The sequence below is a fragment of the Anser cygnoides genome, chromosome 4, assembly GCF_040182565.1.
Source record: "Anser cygnoides isolate HZ-2024a breed goose chromosome 4, Taihu_goose_T2T_genome, whole genome shotgun sequence".
Lineage (NCBI taxonomy): Eukaryota > Metazoa > Chordata > Aves > Anseriformes > Anatidae > Anser > Anser cygnoides.
Genome location: NC_089876.1, coordinates 55992875 through 56010382, shown reverse-complemented (window position 1 = coordinate 56010382; position 17508 = coordinate 55992875). Strand labels below are relative to the sequence as shown.

At 35.6% G+C, this 17508-nt stretch overlaps 1 long non-coding RNA gene across 1 annotated transcript; it reads left to right on the top strand.

Annotated features, from left to right (window-relative positions):
- Positions 1-343: 343 nt before the first annotated feature.
- On the top strand, positions 344-15508 carry LOC125180010 (uncharacterized). The gene is made up of 3 exons (XR_007158228.2): positions 344-450; positions 8692-8798; positions 15455-15508. It is a non-coding gene; the product is annotated as an uncharacterized lncRNA (long non-coding RNA).
- The last annotated feature ends 2000 nt before the right edge of the window (positions 15509-17508 follow it).

Here is a 17508-nt window from a genome sequence, read left to right as displayed (position 1 = left end):
TTCCCCTTGTCCTGTCACTCCTCTCCCTGACAAAGAGTCCCTCACCCAGCTTTCCTGTAGGTCCCCCTTAGGTACTGGAAGGCCTCTCTAAGGTCTCCCCCTAGCCACCTCTTCTCCAGGCTGAACAACCTCAACTCCTTCAGCCTGTCTTTGTAAAAGAGGTTCTCCAGCTCCTTGATAATCTTTGTGGCCCTCCTCTGGACTTGTTTTAATAGGTGCATGAGGCCATGAGCACCAAGGTCCATGGGTCCCTGAGCATCAAGACTATATAAATGGTGTCATAATTTCAGGTAGCAGTTCAGCCTGATGTCATAATATAAACACAACTAGTGTTGCAAAATGCATGGGGATGGTTCCTAATGTCTTCTCCTGTATCAACAGAAGTTAAGTGTTTCCATTGATAACTTCATCCTCTTTGATGGTGCTAACACAGTAGCTCACACTGCATTGGTAAGGATAATAGCTGCAATAATAACTAAACAAAGATTTGGCTACTTAAGGTTCATATTGACTGCCTTCTAGAACCCACAACAGCACTTTTTTTTTTTTTTTGGTGTGTGTGTGTTAAGGACTTTGAATCTTGCATTTTTTTTTATTTTTTTTTAAATGTAAGTTTACCAAAGGCATACAGTGAAAAAGGAATTAGCAAGCTGCAAAGAGCTACAATTTGCATTGCAGTTTGTCTTGATTCATTGCTTCATAGTCTCTTTGGGACAGAATCAGCAGAAGCCTGAAGAACAAGTACATCAAATATTAATCTATCTCATCATTTTAATGAAGATTTCTCTGACTACCTACACTGTGAGTTGATGACATCTAACTTTAACATGAAGACTTACTTTCAGTCTGAAATTCAGTTTTGCTAATTAAAAATTTGTGTCTTGACTAGTTTGATTCTTTGGCTTTTCTAGTGTTGTACTTCAAGTAGACAGTCTTTTCAGGTTAGAAATATGCGGGGAAAACTTGTAGTTGCTGATGGATAGTGCAACAAGAATTCTCACACTGAACATAATGAAAGCATTAGGTTTCATCACCATTTCTAACAAATCATATATCTTTTGTAGAAAATACATATATTTTTGCAAACTTGGTTTATCATAGAGCTTACAGAAATTTTAGGGTCAGAAGGGCCAGAGAAATATCCATGCTCTAGCTTTTCTGTAAGAGCACCAAAGGCTTGTGTTCATCGTGATACAATTCCTTAGATGGCTGTACTTGGTGTAGAGATATAGAGTTACAGGTTTTAAGCCTGTTATTTCAGTGTTATTTTTGCATTAGATAGCTTAGCTAGTCACCAAATCACAAATGAGAGTGTAGTTCAAGGAGTAATAAATCCAATTAACACCATAGCAGGTGTTTAAGTCCAGATAATTTACTTCCTGCTTACAGAAGGTGTGGGAGACAAGAAGTGAGGATTTGAATAGGCAGTGATTCTTGAGGGGTTAGGTGCAGTGATTTATCCTGAAAACAGAGATGTAGATAAACATGACTGCTGTTTTGGTCTTGCATGGAATTTTGTATTGTAGTCCCAAAATGTTCTGAAGACTAAGAGCTTACCAAGTATCATACTCAAATTATGAATATAAAATCTATGTTCCTAATCCTCTGACACTTTTCTAACACCGCTCCTCCCTCTCTCTTTTTTTTTTTTTTTTAACTTAGCATTTTATTTTTAGGTCTATTTATGGGGATATTTAAGTGGTTTGTTGTTTCTCTTCTTTCTGCAACAGAGGATTTTGTTTAATAGTTGAGTTAAAAGTTCTTCAGGGCATGGCTTTTGTCTCTGACTTTCCGATTTCCACAGCGTATGGCACTGCAGGTTTGTGTTACTTGACTGAATTTCTAGGCATTACCACAGTATTACTATAAAAATGTTGTGGTTCACTTTCACTCTGCATGTAGGTAACATTCCTGGTTCATTAGGAATATATTGTGTATATGTATTTTATACAGTATTGTATACTTCCTCCGATGCTATATAAGGGCTTTCAGGAAAAAGATCAAATAAACGGTATGGTATTTCTCTCAATATTTATCATATAAAGTTGTACATATGCTCAAATACATATGTTACATGTGTACATATGTTAAATATACTGAAAGTGGGATCATCAAGTTCTGCTAATTAGTAGACAAGATGCTGCTCACATTACAGTTTTATGAAAATGAAAATTGAGTTTTTTTCACAGGTTATGCCATCTGGCTTCATTTTTATTTGGTGCATGATTAACATTAACTTTTAATTCTTTTCATGTACAGACTGCCTAAATTAACTCCTTTATTTCCTGTGTCTTCTAAATGATTAGCCTAATTAAGAGTTCAGCTTGCAGAAAACTGCATGTTAATTGTCTGGCCTCTTTTAATAACATGCTAATTTTATTAGGATAAAATAACACTTCAAGAAAAGGAACTTCCATAGTGTTTCTGTTCATAATATCTGAATCTTCAGAATTATCAGCAGATATCACCCAGCATTCTTACTGATCTAAATGTGTGGCATCTGTGCTCAGTGATAGAAATTAAATTTTCTTCATGCTAATATTAGTTAGCGTCCTTTCTTTGTGGCAGTCAGCTACATAATATTGAGTCAGAGACCTCCTCCAAAAAAAAGAGTACGTTATGTTGTTCTGTGGCTTATCGTGTCACTTGACTAGTGGAAATATGAGATACTGTATATGTGCTTTTGAAATTTAATTTCAAACCCCAAGAGCCTCTCAGGTTTATATCAGCGTCACCTAGAAAACTAAATTATTTCTAATGTCTGTACTGTTTAGATAGTGTTTACTATTGCAGAGAATATAGGAAGTATGTGATTATTTTTTCTGGAAATATAATCAAGGACAACATTTATCACATTATTAATTCAATAGAATAGTCACTAATTTTTATTTTATTTATTTTTAATCCTTTGTGTCTGCAGCTCAGTAAGATAAGATGGTTGTGTGAATTGTTCTATCAAAAACACTTAACATACACTTAAATGTACAGGTATGCTTTATAGACTGATATTTCCAGACTAATTTGTGTGTATTGAACTTAAGTTGTAAGAAAAACTGAGTAATCACTTGGAGTCATTACTGGTCATGAAACATAATGCAACTTCTAAATGATGGAGTTGATCCTAAGAGCTTGTAAATTTTGCTTGGCAGCAGGATTGGTGTCAGAGACTTACTTTTTATGCAGTCAGGTGTCTTTGAAAATCCAACATTTTGTTTTCAAATTCATTCATATACTAGCAAAAATGTTTATTTTAGTTACGTTTGAGAAGTCAGAGCAGAAGATGGTCTTTTTTCAAGAAATATTAATAAACTCCAGCTTTTGTGAATTCATACTATGATTCTAGTTTTATTCTCCATGCTTGGAGGAGATGATGCTCGGGGACCCTTCTGACTGTCAAAGCAAGCATCCTGTTTATGTGCATTTTGCAATTACTCTCTTATACTGAGAGATAAAATAAAAGTAAGAGATGAAATAGTAGCCTGCAAAAGACTTATAGTTTTAAAAAACTAGCCCTGTTAGGTTTCCTAAAACCAAACCACAACAGGAAAACAAACAAACAGAAAACACCTTGAAACACCTTGTTTGTAAAACAGAACTAGTAGCTTCCAAAAAATGGCATAATGTTGAAACTATTCCAATATTCGAAAAGCAATGAGTGAAAGAAAGTATTTGTATTCTTACCAGTGTGATGCTGATCCCAGGCAAGTGATTAAATGGTTCTTATGTGACTTGGTTAATCGGAAACTGAAAGAATATAATATAATTAATGCAGTCAGTTGGGGTTAATGGAAAGTAGATCTTGCTTGACAAAAGTAATGATGCAAGGATGTATTTAAAAGCAGGCAAGGTACACTGGAAATCAGTCATTTTTTTTTTTTTTGGAACTTGATATTTCGATTAAAAAAAGATGTGATACAAATTTGAAATTATATACTTTAAATAGAATAGGAGTTGGCTGATGGCTCTCATATTACTTTTAAATAGGGAGTAGGCACCTATGTCCCGTGTTTTAAGCAGGACTGAAGGGATTGATTATATACTGCTTAATGTTTTTATCAGGGATCTGGAGGAAAATATAAAATCAACAATTATAATGAAACATGATGAGAATGCAGTGCCCCATTTAGCTAGAAAGAAGAGGATCTGAGATGACCTGGTCACATCCTGAAGTATGATGTAATAAACAAATATCCATTTCATTAGTTTGCTGTGCATACAAGCTGTAGAGCTGATAAGAAAATCTGGTTGATGTGGCTTATATATTGGAATCTTGAATTTCAGGGTTTGTCAGAGCCATGACTATTGTCTGTTACTGTGTCTATTCTGGCACAAAGTATTTGCAAAGAAAAGAATTACTTTTCTTACACTATCTTTCCCCTCCATCCCCTTTTAAAGCTCTCATTTTTTTTAAAATGGTAACATTCTCACACATATATCCTAAACCTGAAAATTCTGAGGAATGAAAAGGAAGTTCTAGGAATATTTTGTGGTATTCCCATTTCACTCACTTTTTACCCTATGTTTTGAGCAATTCACTGCAGCTAATAACTTCCTAAGGTCAAAGAATTAAAGTGCCTATGACTGTAAATTTTCAAGTAACTTGTGGCAGCAGTTAAAATGCTTGCTGAATTCTGAATATATTGTGCCCAAATAGTTTATTGTCTTCTCTATGCCAAGGAACATATGGTTAATCAAGTCTTTTTTATGAGCTAGCTGGGTTAAGTTCCTGGCACAAATTATGACTGTTCTTTTCATTTATTTATTGCATTGAACACGAATTTCAGAATTTGTTGTAACTGCTGAAGAAAAAATGCTTATGTTTTCAGAAAAGCCTCTATGGGTATTTTTTCAGAGTTTTGTTTGAGATCTTGGGCATACAAAAAAACATTCTTTTCAGAGAAAGAACTGAATGTTTACCACAATAAAGATTAGAATTTCCAAACCATGAGCAAAGTTTTCATGAAACAAATTATGAAACAAATTTTCAATTTACTTTGCTATTTTCTCATGCAACATCATCTTGGTTGACCTAAGGCCCTCTGCTGTTTAGAGGGAAGGGGGAGAAGATTAAAAAAAAAATTCATTGTTATTCTACAACACACATGCTTTATGGCTTCATTTATATAATAGGAATGACAAACACCTAATTGCAAGGAATCAAAGATTTTGCTTTATGATATACTGTTATGATAAACAGATGGATTATAGGAGTGAGGTGAATGAGGGTGTTTTAGATTCACTTTAAATGCACAGATTGATTCTCATTTGAGACACTAATTTTATTCCTAGACAAGCCCCTTGTCTTCCCTTAATGTTAATTTACAATAGCTTTTTTTTTTTTTTTGAGATTGGACCCCCAACAGTTCTCATTGCAATATAAACTCTGAGTAATTTCTGATTTATAAATAGAAGTAGGGAAGGGGAAGGCTAAGCCTGCTAGTTCTCTAACCACATTTCCAATAAGTGGATGAATGTGCTTACTAAATAGTTTTCCCTTTGAGCAACACAATGAAAAGTCTACATTCTCATTGTATAAAATCCTGTCAGTTTGGTTACAGGTATTCCAGCTAGTCAAATTGTCCATGCTTGAAAGAACTCGGAAGTTCAAAATTCAGTAAAATGGGGTTATTACTCCATCACTGTTGTTGCATCACCGTAGAAGTAACTATCAGCATTTAATTGGCAATAGCAAGGTTATTGTGAGTCCTTCTAAGTGATTCTTTTAAGCCTTTGGTAGGAGCATTCCATTCTCTACACTTGCTTTGTATCAGTTTTGGTCTCCAGTAGAGAGTGTAGGAATTAGTGGAACTGAAAATTGATAGGAAAGATATGTGGCAGATAAAAGCTGTAGCTGAGACAAATATGTAATGCAAAAGAAATTGTAGAAAATAAATGGGATGTCTTTCTTCAGCCCAAACTATTTAAGGTGGTTGTTTCTTATTTTTTCCCCCCTCACAGTTTGCCTGATATTAGTTATCTGGAAATCAAACACTAAGAGAGATACAGGTAAAGAATGTGTACTACATTGGGCATTAAGCACCTTGTTTTGAAGAAATTTGAATGTGAGATCTGCTCTTTGAGAGTTTGGGGGGATGTTACCATGGTTAGGAAGATATTTAGACTAGGAAGCTATATGTTATTCAGATGAGTTGCATGAGGTGTAGGAAGCAGAATTCTCCACATATGACTGAAAATCTGAAAACCGAACAGGTAAAACCTGTGGGCATAAACTGTTCAGTGTGAGAGCCTCTGCAGCATCACTGTCTCCCTGGGCAATTCCAGCCTTCTGAATTTTGTCTTTTAATAGATTCGTCTGCAATGACAGTATATTGTTAGCGATGACAGCACTGTCTTCTGAAGCACTGCTCTGGAAATGCTCAGTAGCCACTGAAAAGAGACTCTTTGGGAATTCAAAATGTTTCAAAGATATTTCTCAAATTTGAATTATCTCTGGTTTCATCTGCTATGTGTGTGTTCTCTCTCTCCCCGTTGCATAAGAATTATACCACCATATAATACTATCAAAATAAAGTTTGGAGGTCCCTAGAAATAGTGATTTTTGGAATGATGGCTCTCCTCTTCCTCCAGAGGGACTATTTTTGCCACTAATTTCCTTAACTGTAATAAGGAAGAGTCTCGAGACCCATCTTGATCTAAGGCACAAGAGGACATTGTTTTTCCTTCCATTAATCAGAAGGGCTCTGCAGCACTGTGTGGGAGTAACCTAGATGCCATTTTAAAAAGCTTAGCTCTTATGGTCAGGGTCAGAGGCAATGCTCTTCTGCAAAAGTGAATTCAGAAAAATTACACAAAAAACACCCCCCGCTCCGCCCCCCAACTATAAATTTCTATTGGAGAAGTTAACCTTGATCTGATATATGTTACATTGAGGCAGGGTAGGGTAGGGTGAAACAGAATTAATAGAATAAGTAAAATAGAATTGATGTCTGTGCAATTTCACATGTGAAAAGTGAGTTAAAAAAAAATCAGATTTAGGGACAGATGAACACACATCTAATTGATACTGTGGAAGTAAATTGGTGATTATATCAACCACAGTTAAATTAAGTATCCAAATCAATGAAACATCGATGGAAAATTACACAAGCATTTTTTCACTACAAGAATTTAGAGAGAGATTGCTTTCCTTTTCTTCCATATCCATATATTACATTTCAGTGCCCTGAATTTATTCATTACAGTTAATATTCACAATTTTCTTCAGACCATAGAGGTAATAGATGTGCCAGTTTTCTTGGAACTGCATAAATAATACAATGCATATTGAGGACTACTTCTGTTTTCAGTATGCTGTCTTGGACTACCAGATGGGCAAGTAAATAGTTGATTCACATGTAGTTTGGCTCAGGAGACTGGGACGAAGCCTAGAAATTCTGCCTTCAGAGAGTTAGAGGGTTATTCTGACTCTGAAATAGGAATTGTGTGTGTATCATAAGTAACACTGGTGAAAAATAGGATAGCTGTCAGTCTGGATTACAATCCAGAGATTTTTCTACAGAGCTCTTCACGTTAGTGTGTGACCTCTGTCAACTTCCCTTTATCATTTCTGCTTGATGTCAATGGGAAGGAGTGAAAGATGTTTATTCATTTCTCAAAGCAATACTCCCAAACATGGGTCTTCAGGGGTCTTGTTTCTTTTTCAATGTAGCAATTGACAAAACTTCAGTAGTTATCTCCTGATTGTATTTTGAAGCTGCTGTACTGCATTTAGTGATGTTTTTCCTTTCATGGTAGAACTATAGCAGAAAATGTGACTATCATGCTGTAAAATACCACTAAGAGTAAGTAGTTAGCAAGGCAATGATAGGTCTGTGTGAAATAGTCATACACCTTGGCAGCCCTTTCAGAATGTGATGAAGTATGAAGAAAAAAAAAGTATTGATGGAACCAAAATTTTTGAGAGGGACTGGGGAAGGAAGAAGGAGGGAGGGGTGGACCAGTCAGTCAGTCACAGGTTAGGTATGTGGGTTTTCATGTATGATATGCTATTCCTTTTAATGTTGTCTTCAACGAAAACAATTGTGGGAGGATATGAAATGTGCATCCTTTCCTAGTTAGCTAAATGTCTTTGTTTGAACCCTGTTGTAATTCATAGAACTGTTGGATTTGATGTTACTTTTTCTGTACCAGGTAGGGGAAAAAATCTAGTATTAAGATATTATTAGTAGAGTTGCTCCAGATTATGGTAAATCATTTTAATTTAAGAATTTAAATCCTAGAACATACTTGAAATATTTAGTAAGAAAATTAAACGTCTTGAAAATATTTTTTCCTGTAGTTTTCCTGCCTCCCCACCATCTCATTTCTTCCCCCTTTTTTTAGCGTCCCATTTAATTTTTACGTAGAAAATGTATATGAGTAGGAAATGAGGACGTGAAGATGCAAAGGAATAATTATCATAAGGGTTTCTGCCTATCACATTCTCCAAAGCCCAGAGGTACTGTAAATGGAGGAATGAAGATTCAGATCTTGGCAGTAATGAAGAAGGTTTTATATAAAAGATGTGAATGTACCAAGGCCAGTCATTTGCCTCTTACATATCTTGTTTGGAAACATGGTCTCCTGCTAGCATAGAAAAAGAATGGATAAGATGCCGTGAGGTCCACCCCCTTTTTACAAAGCAGATTGAACTATGTTAGGTGAGCATCTGTTTTTGATCTGTTCTTGAAGATATCAGTTGGATGGAAACTCCACAACTGACATGGATGCCACGACTCCACTTCACTGGTTTTGCCAGTGCCAAGATTTCCAAGATATCTAACATGACTTTAATACAGGTAAGCCGCTATTTCCATAAAATTTACAACAGACAAACAACAAAAATGAAGTTTTTATTACATTTTTTTTGCTATTGTTTTTCATGTCCTAGAAAAATGTAACATGAGGTTCTTCTCTTTAATACTTAGGCATTCTTTTTTTTTTTTCTTCTCTGATCTTTCTGTTTGTACTTTATATTTTTTTAAACCCTAATCATTCCAATTCTCTTTTGGACTCTTAGCATCTTTCTTGGAAGCAAAGTGCTGGAAGTGATATTCCAGCTGTGGTGTTAGGAATGCTAAACAGAGGAGAGAGATTTTCTTTCTTGCCTACAAATCCTATTTATACATCCCAATATGACGTCTATCTTTCTCTCAGTATTATACCTACTGGTGCTCAGTTTTGTGATTCACTACAATTATCTAAAGCTTTTCAGTGGAACTGTAGTCTCTCTGCAGCTGATTCTGTAGCATCTTACATTTGACCTTAATGCAGTTATTTACATTTTTTTTTTTCCAGAAAACTTACCCTGTATGTAAAAATCACTTTGTATTCTGTTTCTGTCTTCTAAGATACTTGTAGTCCCTTCAATTTGTATGACGTGTGCAAATAGAATTAGTGTGATTTCCATTTCATTGTGCTGCTGTTGATGAAAATGGTCAAGAAAATGGCATCCTGGGAGGTAAACTTAGCATCAGTTAAAATTTCAGTCAAAATTCTAAACATGAACAATTATTTCAGAGCTCAAATGAGGAAATAGTAGCTCCTAGCAATTTGTGAAAAGGGGGTAGTTTTAAATGGTCATAAGCACAGGTGTTGGACATCAGGTGCCTTCTCACAGGTGGGCTTGTGTGTGAATTCAGGCATTATTTGGATGTCAGAGATCTTTGGATCACTTTCTTCAGTTCTGTTTGATGGGACTCTTTGTCAGAAAATCACTAAAAGTGTGTACACCAAACAGATTTGTAAATGTGAAGACGTATTTTTATTGGGACAAAAGCTAAAATATGGTAGCTTTTGAAATAGAAGTTCAGATCTGTTGGGTATTACAGTTTAAAGTGAAAATGTGTGGTGAATCCTTTCCTCCCCCTTCCTGGTGAGCCCGACATGTTTCAATGACATTCATGGTTGCAGTAAGCAATGCAGTCACTGCTGGGTTCCCTGGGCAAAGCTTTTACAGCCATCTCTAAGGCTTGGCTGGCAGTGTGCTCCTTTCTCCTTTTTAGGTTCCCTCAGTGTATACCCTGGCAGCTTTCCTGCCTGCCTTGTTTCGCAGCCACAGCCTGCCCCCATTGTGCTGTATGTAAGCATTTGCCAAATGAATGTGCACAGTTGCTCTCTGAAGCAATCTTTTTGTCCTCCAAAAAGCTCAATTTTTCCCCATTAGCAGCAGCAAACACACGGCAAATGGACAGCCCCCCTCTCCCTAGCTCAGCTGTACTCAGCTAGGGCCCATATGTAAGCAGAGCTTACAGATAAGAAGCGGTGAACCAATAACTGAAGCAGGTGCTATCCATCACAGTTCATGATGGTGTCTTAAACAGGCCAGCAGCCTCAGGAGTAGTATGTCATTTGGCAGATTAGGGCATTATTGGGAATGAACAGGAGCTCAGAAAACATAAAACTCTTGGTGTTGAGTATATAGCAAGAGGCCTGCTTTGCTGGATAGCAATGCTTGAGAGCTCAGCCAGACTGAACAGCCAGCTAGTAACTTTGCCTCTAAAACTATACTGCTACGAACATTTCACAAAGCACTACTTTAGAAGGAAGCTTTTCAGAGTCACCGGGCTATAGCTTGTTTTGACAATTGTTCAGTAAAGATAGCTGCAGGCACTGTGCTAGTCAAGGAAATTGGGACTGCGGTTTGAAAAAAAGGAGGTAGATATTGGGCTGTCCTCACAAATGTGAAGTGGCAAAAAATGCCCTGAAGATACTCATATAGTTCCCTCACATAAACCCTTTAAATAAGGGAAAATAAAGATCCATAGATTCTTTAGGTTTGGCTTAAAACTAATGTGGTTGCATATGTGTAAAATAATGTGGTTAAAAAGTAGAATTAATTAAATAACTATTTTTGAAAGTCTAAATAGAGCTTTGCAATGTTCATCAAAGCATTTAAACAGATATGAAAGCCTTGCATATGTCTATATATTGGATTAGTTCCAGAAGTGGTTTTTGTACAGTAAATTCTAGCTGATGTGCTATGAGATGCTCAGTTTTTCTGGCTGAGGATTTCATTCTTCAGCAACCCTACGTCCTCAGGTTGTCTTTATGGAATGGTATGTGGATTTGGAGGTGTCATCTTTTTATTATGACCCCAAACTGATAGTTACATAATCAATTTCAGACATTCTCTTCTTTCTTTTTCTCTTCCTTCTCTGTCTGAAGCTCTAAAGTTATAATTCAGTTAGAAAGCGGTTTCAGTCTTTTACTGCAATGTTGCTTGTCCTCCACTGCTCAGGGGTTATTTGGAAAGTGTGACTTTTCTCTAGATTGATAGAAAGTAGACCGCTAATGACTCTGCTGCTTTGATAGGGCCTGAGCAGATTATTCGTCCTTTCTAAGATAAAAATGTGAACACCCCCCCCCCCCCCCCCCCCCCAGCACAGACAGTATTCAAATTACAGAATATCTCTTCCTACATCATGTATTCAATTTTTAATGCAGACCTCTAATTTGTTAATGGTACTTAACATGATATGTAAATTAACACCCTAATGTGGGTATAGTTTTTTGTTTGTTTTTAAAACTTAGTCCCCCCCCCCTCAATTATCTAGATATAAAAATGTTATGTGGTATTCAGAGATAAGATTTAAATTCACTAATGCTTAACAGGGGTATTACAGAAGAAACTAAACCTTGGTGGTGTTCCAATACTTTGCACATCAGTTTTTTCCCCTATACATTTTATATCCAAATATAAGAGTATGCAGTACTTCTATACCTCCTTCTGTAAGACTGTTGTCTCGTGACTTCAGGCTCTAAGATGAATTCACATTTATCTGTGGCGTAAAGTTTAATGTGTTTACTCTTTCAAAAAGAAGAGTGCTCTGAAGTTGTGTAGCAGAGGGCAGAAGTAGAGTTCTGGCATGCACAGTATGTTTTGAGTCACTTGTGTCTGTTTTTACTAGCCTGTATCCACATTGAGTAGACTTGATAACACAATAGAAAAGATAGGCAAGACAGTAAACATAAATGCCACTTCTGTCTTGTTTTTTTTATACATTCTAAGGATGTATGACAAAATTCAAGACACACATGTATTTTGCTGTAGCTATTGCCTGGTGAGAAAGTTGCCTCAATTTACCATGGAAGCGTCTCTATTCATTTAAGAAAAAAATCTATAATTTTAAGCTCTTTCTGTATAAATGTCAGAGTGAACCTTTAAGTGATAGAACATGACGTAGCAATAAAAACCTGAACATTATGTTTTATTGTTTATTTATCAATGAAATAGACTACTTTTTGTGTGCAACTCTACTAGAGAAGAAAACTTGGATTCTACTTCATAATAAGTTGCCATATTTGCTGGTTTGATTTAGTTCTTTGTACTCCTTTTCCAAGAAAAGGAGAAGAAAAATCTTTTTCTCTCTGAAGTATTTTTGTACTACTTGAATACATATGATATATACTATATTTACATATATATACATTACAAAATGACAGCAAGAACTACCTTGGACTTCAATTGCTGAGTCTTTACTCAAATGTCCTCACTTTCATTTCTGAAGTAGAGAGATTTTTCTATATACTATTGCACTGCAAAGTGAATGGTAGTACAGTGAGTTTCAATTATGTATAAGATAGCAGATTGGTAGTTTACTTAGATTTAATGGAATTACTATTTTATTAAATGTTCTACTCCCAAATATTCATATCCTTCCAATGAAGAATATAACAAGAACATATCAGCAGTTCTCTTTGACTTCATGGCAGGTAGCTTGTTAGGTTCCAGTCAGAGTTGATGCTTCATGAAGTCCAAGAAGGTATTTTTGAAGAAAGTTCATCAATGTCAGGCAGTACTTAAATGAACCTGAGTGACCAATTTCCTGAATTTTCTGCTGTTTTACAGTGGATAGTTTGTTTTTAAGTTATGGATATGTGTGTTGGTCCATTTATCTTGTTTAAACAATGTCATTTTCCATTGTACTCAACAAAACAGAGACACTATTACTCCCCACGAAGCTTGAACTGGTAGTGACAAACAGTGGGCTTAACAGGTGTCTCATGAATGCAGGACTTTTATAATGTATTGTTATGTTATATTACAAATGTAGCAGTCTCATTTGTTTCCAAAAGTTTCCAGGTCTCAAGTAGACATCTATTCAAGTGGAGCATGTTAACAATTCCAACCTAGAGTACATTGTTTTGCAAGTTTAGCAGCATACTTTCCTAGTATGTTTAAAAAGTGCCTGCATTTTAGGATTGTGTATCAATATTTCAGAGTAGTGGAAGTTGTAAATTTTGTTTTTAAAGATAGGATAAAAATTGAAGGAGGGAGAAAAAAAATCAAATGGTCACTTTGCGCAACAGATAGAAGTAAATTCCAGAAATAACAGTTTATATGTAAGAAATTGGAAGAACAAGAAATCAAAAAGCTATGAAGTGAGATGAGATTTTTCTTCTTGGATGGCATTGGTAAGATGAAAAGAGGTACTAGCAATGTTGAAGTTGGATTGGGTCCTAAAATTATGTTACTAGCAGGATATAGCAGAAAACTTTCATTCAGTAAATGATGTTGTCCAGCTAGTGAACCTGGTATATAGCTAAAATCCTGTAATTGCATAAGGCTGGAAGAAATCAGGGAGAATAACAAGATGAAGACAGCATTAGGAAGGAGGTGCATGATTCTTTTTTAACAGTGTAAAGAAAGGCATTATGTGTTTTGGTAACTAAAACTTAGAATATCGTTTTTGTTCCCAGGAGGGATCTCTGTTAAGGGGCTGTATAGATATAGTTAGACTGGTGTATACTTTCCTAGTTAGGGAAAACTGATCCTGTTTGTCTGTGCACTTAGATAAATGTGTAAAATGGTGGGGCATATCATGAAGCAATGGTGGCTGTGCACATATAATGAACAAAGAAAAGGGAAATTTATGTAGCTATAACTAACAATGTACAACAATCTCAGTAGCAAAACTATATGGATGTGCTTTTTAAATGAACATGTTTTAAATTCTAAAATTAAAATTATTTTTTCCTTAAATTCTAAAGCTGATTAGAATGCTTGTGAGAGAACTTTGTTGCTTTTCTAGTTGTATTTAACTAATTGGTGGACTTCTAAGAAACAAATGTGTTCAGTTTTGCTTGCAATGACTGTTTCTTCCCTTTAAGTGCAGTAAGGTTTTCTTGCTTACATATCAAAAGAAACTATTTGTCTTGTATTCCCTTATCTGTTAATGGGAAGACTCCAGAGGAGGAGTTTTTTTGTTTTTAAAAATAAAAAATGCAACTAGTGTACTCTCTGTTAGAGCAAAACAAATTCTTCTGAAGTATTCTGGCCCTTAATGATGTATTTCTGTTGTCATGGAAATGATATAAATATATATATATGTTTTTGAGTAGGTTTCTTTGTTCTGCTTTTCTTTTTAGTCTTCCCATCATTGTAAGTTTGGTTTTGTACTGGAAGTGTTGTACATCATGGAAGAACAGCCATCCTTCCTTTATCATCCTTTTACTTCTCTCATGTCCGTTAGAATTTGATGTTGAAAAGACTGAGGAGGAAACAAATACTGGCAGATATGAAGACACCAGGAGTGTATTTCACCATGTAGAAGCAGTTAGTGTGTCTGCCATGAAAAAAGAGGTCACGTTTTCAAGGAAGTATGAATTAGAAATAAATGAATAAAAATTGCATGACAAAAAGGTAGCCCCTCCCTTTACATTTATGTGTAAATTGCATAGTTAAGTTACTAGTGAAAACAATGCAATTCTTACTTTCTCTTCTTTCAATTAACTGAAGAAAAGATACTTGCTGCTACAAAAGGTTTTGTGCTTTTAAGAAAGAAAGTTTCAAGTTTTTTTTTTTTTTTTTTCATACTGAGTCTTTCTGGATCTCAGTAAGAAAGGTGACTCAAACATAGGTGGTTAAACTCTATTTACTGAAGAGAAAGTGAGAGGCATCCTATGTCCCTTCTGATACCAAGACTGCTGAGGCATGTCAGCATTAGTCCTCTTCAAGGCGGCCATGGCGTGCTGCGCAGAATTCCCATCTGTGAAGAGGTTCAGCACACCTTGCCACCTGCCACGCTTTCAGAGTCCTTTTCCTCACCAGGCAACCACTCATCTCTCAGCTAAAGGTAATCTTTTTTCCCACCACTAATTTCTCACCTAAAGAGTGTGAAATGTCCACAAAGAACAGGTCATATATGACACCAGGTAGGACCATCTGTACATCCTCTTGTAACATCTGCATATCTTCCAAATACCTGCAAGCTAGTGTAACAGGGTGTGGGGTAGTGTCATTCAGAGGCCACTCAGGTTAAGTACGGGCACTAGCTAGAGAGGCTTAGCGGGGTCAGAATACACATCAGGATCACTTTCTCCGTGTTATAATGTCTTCCAACATGGTTCCCACTACCACATTTTTGCTGTAAGTATACATGAAGATGAACTGACACATCGTAAGCATGTGATATCTGTAAAAATAAATAAACATATTTTTGTGCTGATTCAGGAGGAGAGGGAGCATGATTCAGACTACATAACTTCTGCCTCTACTGTGAAGGTACGTGTTACTTCTGAGGAAGTGTGAAATGTTAAAAGGGATCATACTTCAGAAGTAAACTACATAATGTCTCTTCCAAGGGAGACTTTCTTCCTGTTGTATCTACTGTTGCTTTTCCTCTGATATGGTATTTCAGACTTTCTTCTAAATTTCCTGTTATAATGGTAGTTGTGAATGATGGCTACAGCTGAATTCCTAAGAGGTAGATCTTGCAGATGTGACACCATAAGTTAATTTTACGTAACTGTTTGGAGGAAGGAAAATGTGGGGGAAAATTCTGATAGTTATAATTTGAAAAAGTGTGCTAATAGGATAGTATTGCCTTAAACTTTTTTTTTAAAAAAAAAGGTTGTGCAGGTGATTATTTCACACCTGTGAACATCTCATATTACTTCTTTCAGGTACTGCCTGTTAAGTATACAAGACATTTTAGAAATGGTTAGAAAATAGTTTATGAATTGGATAGGCATTCTGTTTATCTAAAAGACAAATTCAGGAAGACTTAAAGAATCTTCATATTTACAATGTATTGCTTGATTTAGGAAATAGTGATCAAATTACTGTGACCCACATCTGAAGCCTTGATGGAAAAACAAAATCACTTGGTTTTATGCTAGTAGGATAGATGTCACGAGCATAATGACAACTAAAAAAAATCTGGTTTTGTTCAGCCAGAATTTTCTTTTTTAATTGTACTTTGGACCATAATTTGAGAGACAGGCTAGAAAAACTTCTTTAGTCTGTAATAAAAATAAGTGTTGGATTTAAAATTATTGTATTTATCCAAGGATTTAAGGAAACATATTTTTATTATATTTTATTTGGCCAAATTTCTAGAAGAGATTATAACTTCTCCCTTGTTAAAATACTACAGTTTAATAGGTGCAAGGAAGTCATAGAGGTATCTGATATCTAAAATATTTTAGTATTTTCTCAGGAAAGGAGATGGTTCAGAAAATATATTTTGTTTTGACGTGGTTTGTTGGTTTGTTTGTTTGTTTGTTTTGTTGTTGATCACCTGCTTTTACTCTCTTCACGGGATCTTTTTCTTTTTTGGTTGTCTGAAAACTGATCTGCAATCCATTTATGTGATTTAGTTTTCCAGATTAGGAAGATCCTCTAATCATGTTGTGTTAACCAATTGCAATTAGAGTTTGTAAAGGAATCCTACCTTGAATACCACCTAAAATATACCACTTCAGAAATGTTTTCTGAATATTTCTTTTTCCCCCAAGCTGTGCTGTTATAGTGTTGCTGTGTAATAAGGATATTGTATGCTACTTCAATCCTTTCAAAGGCACTAAATATATAACAGAGATTAAAAAAGGGATTAGAGGATTCGGAGAGTTTGCTGAACCAGCATCATTAAATCAGTGCTCATGGAAGATATTTATAAACTGTTCTTTTGTAGCCTGTGAATGCACGGTCCATTTTAGTTATGGTTTCTAAATCTTTCTCTGATTTTCTAGGAATGATAAAGGGGTGGGGTGAGAGATGTAGTGCAGCACTTCACATACTGTATGGTCTGCTAGGACACAATTTATACGCCTTTTGTTTGTTGCTGGGCATCCATATTGCCAAAAAGTCTAACTTGTTGAATACTTTGCAGCTAAACAGAACTACGCAGGAGTGTGTGTGGCTTATATATTTGTGTATCTATATACATATATATACATCTGCGTATACATAGAAAATGCCTATGAAGTTCTGTTCAGATACATAAAATGTATACATATATTCATATACATATGTATATACCTACATGCATATGTGTATGAATGTTTTATGTATGGGTCCTCTCTCTCTTCTAACACAGGAAAAAACAGATTGCAACTTGTGAATGTCTATCACTTTCTTAAGAAAGTTGTTTCGTTTTTATTTAGTTTTGTCATGACAGTTACTTTAAGAGAATGACAATGATGTCTGTTTAAGACTGCTTTCGTTTGTCACGTATAGACTATCAGAGAGAGTGATGCATTGCTCATTAGAGGATATACTAAGGA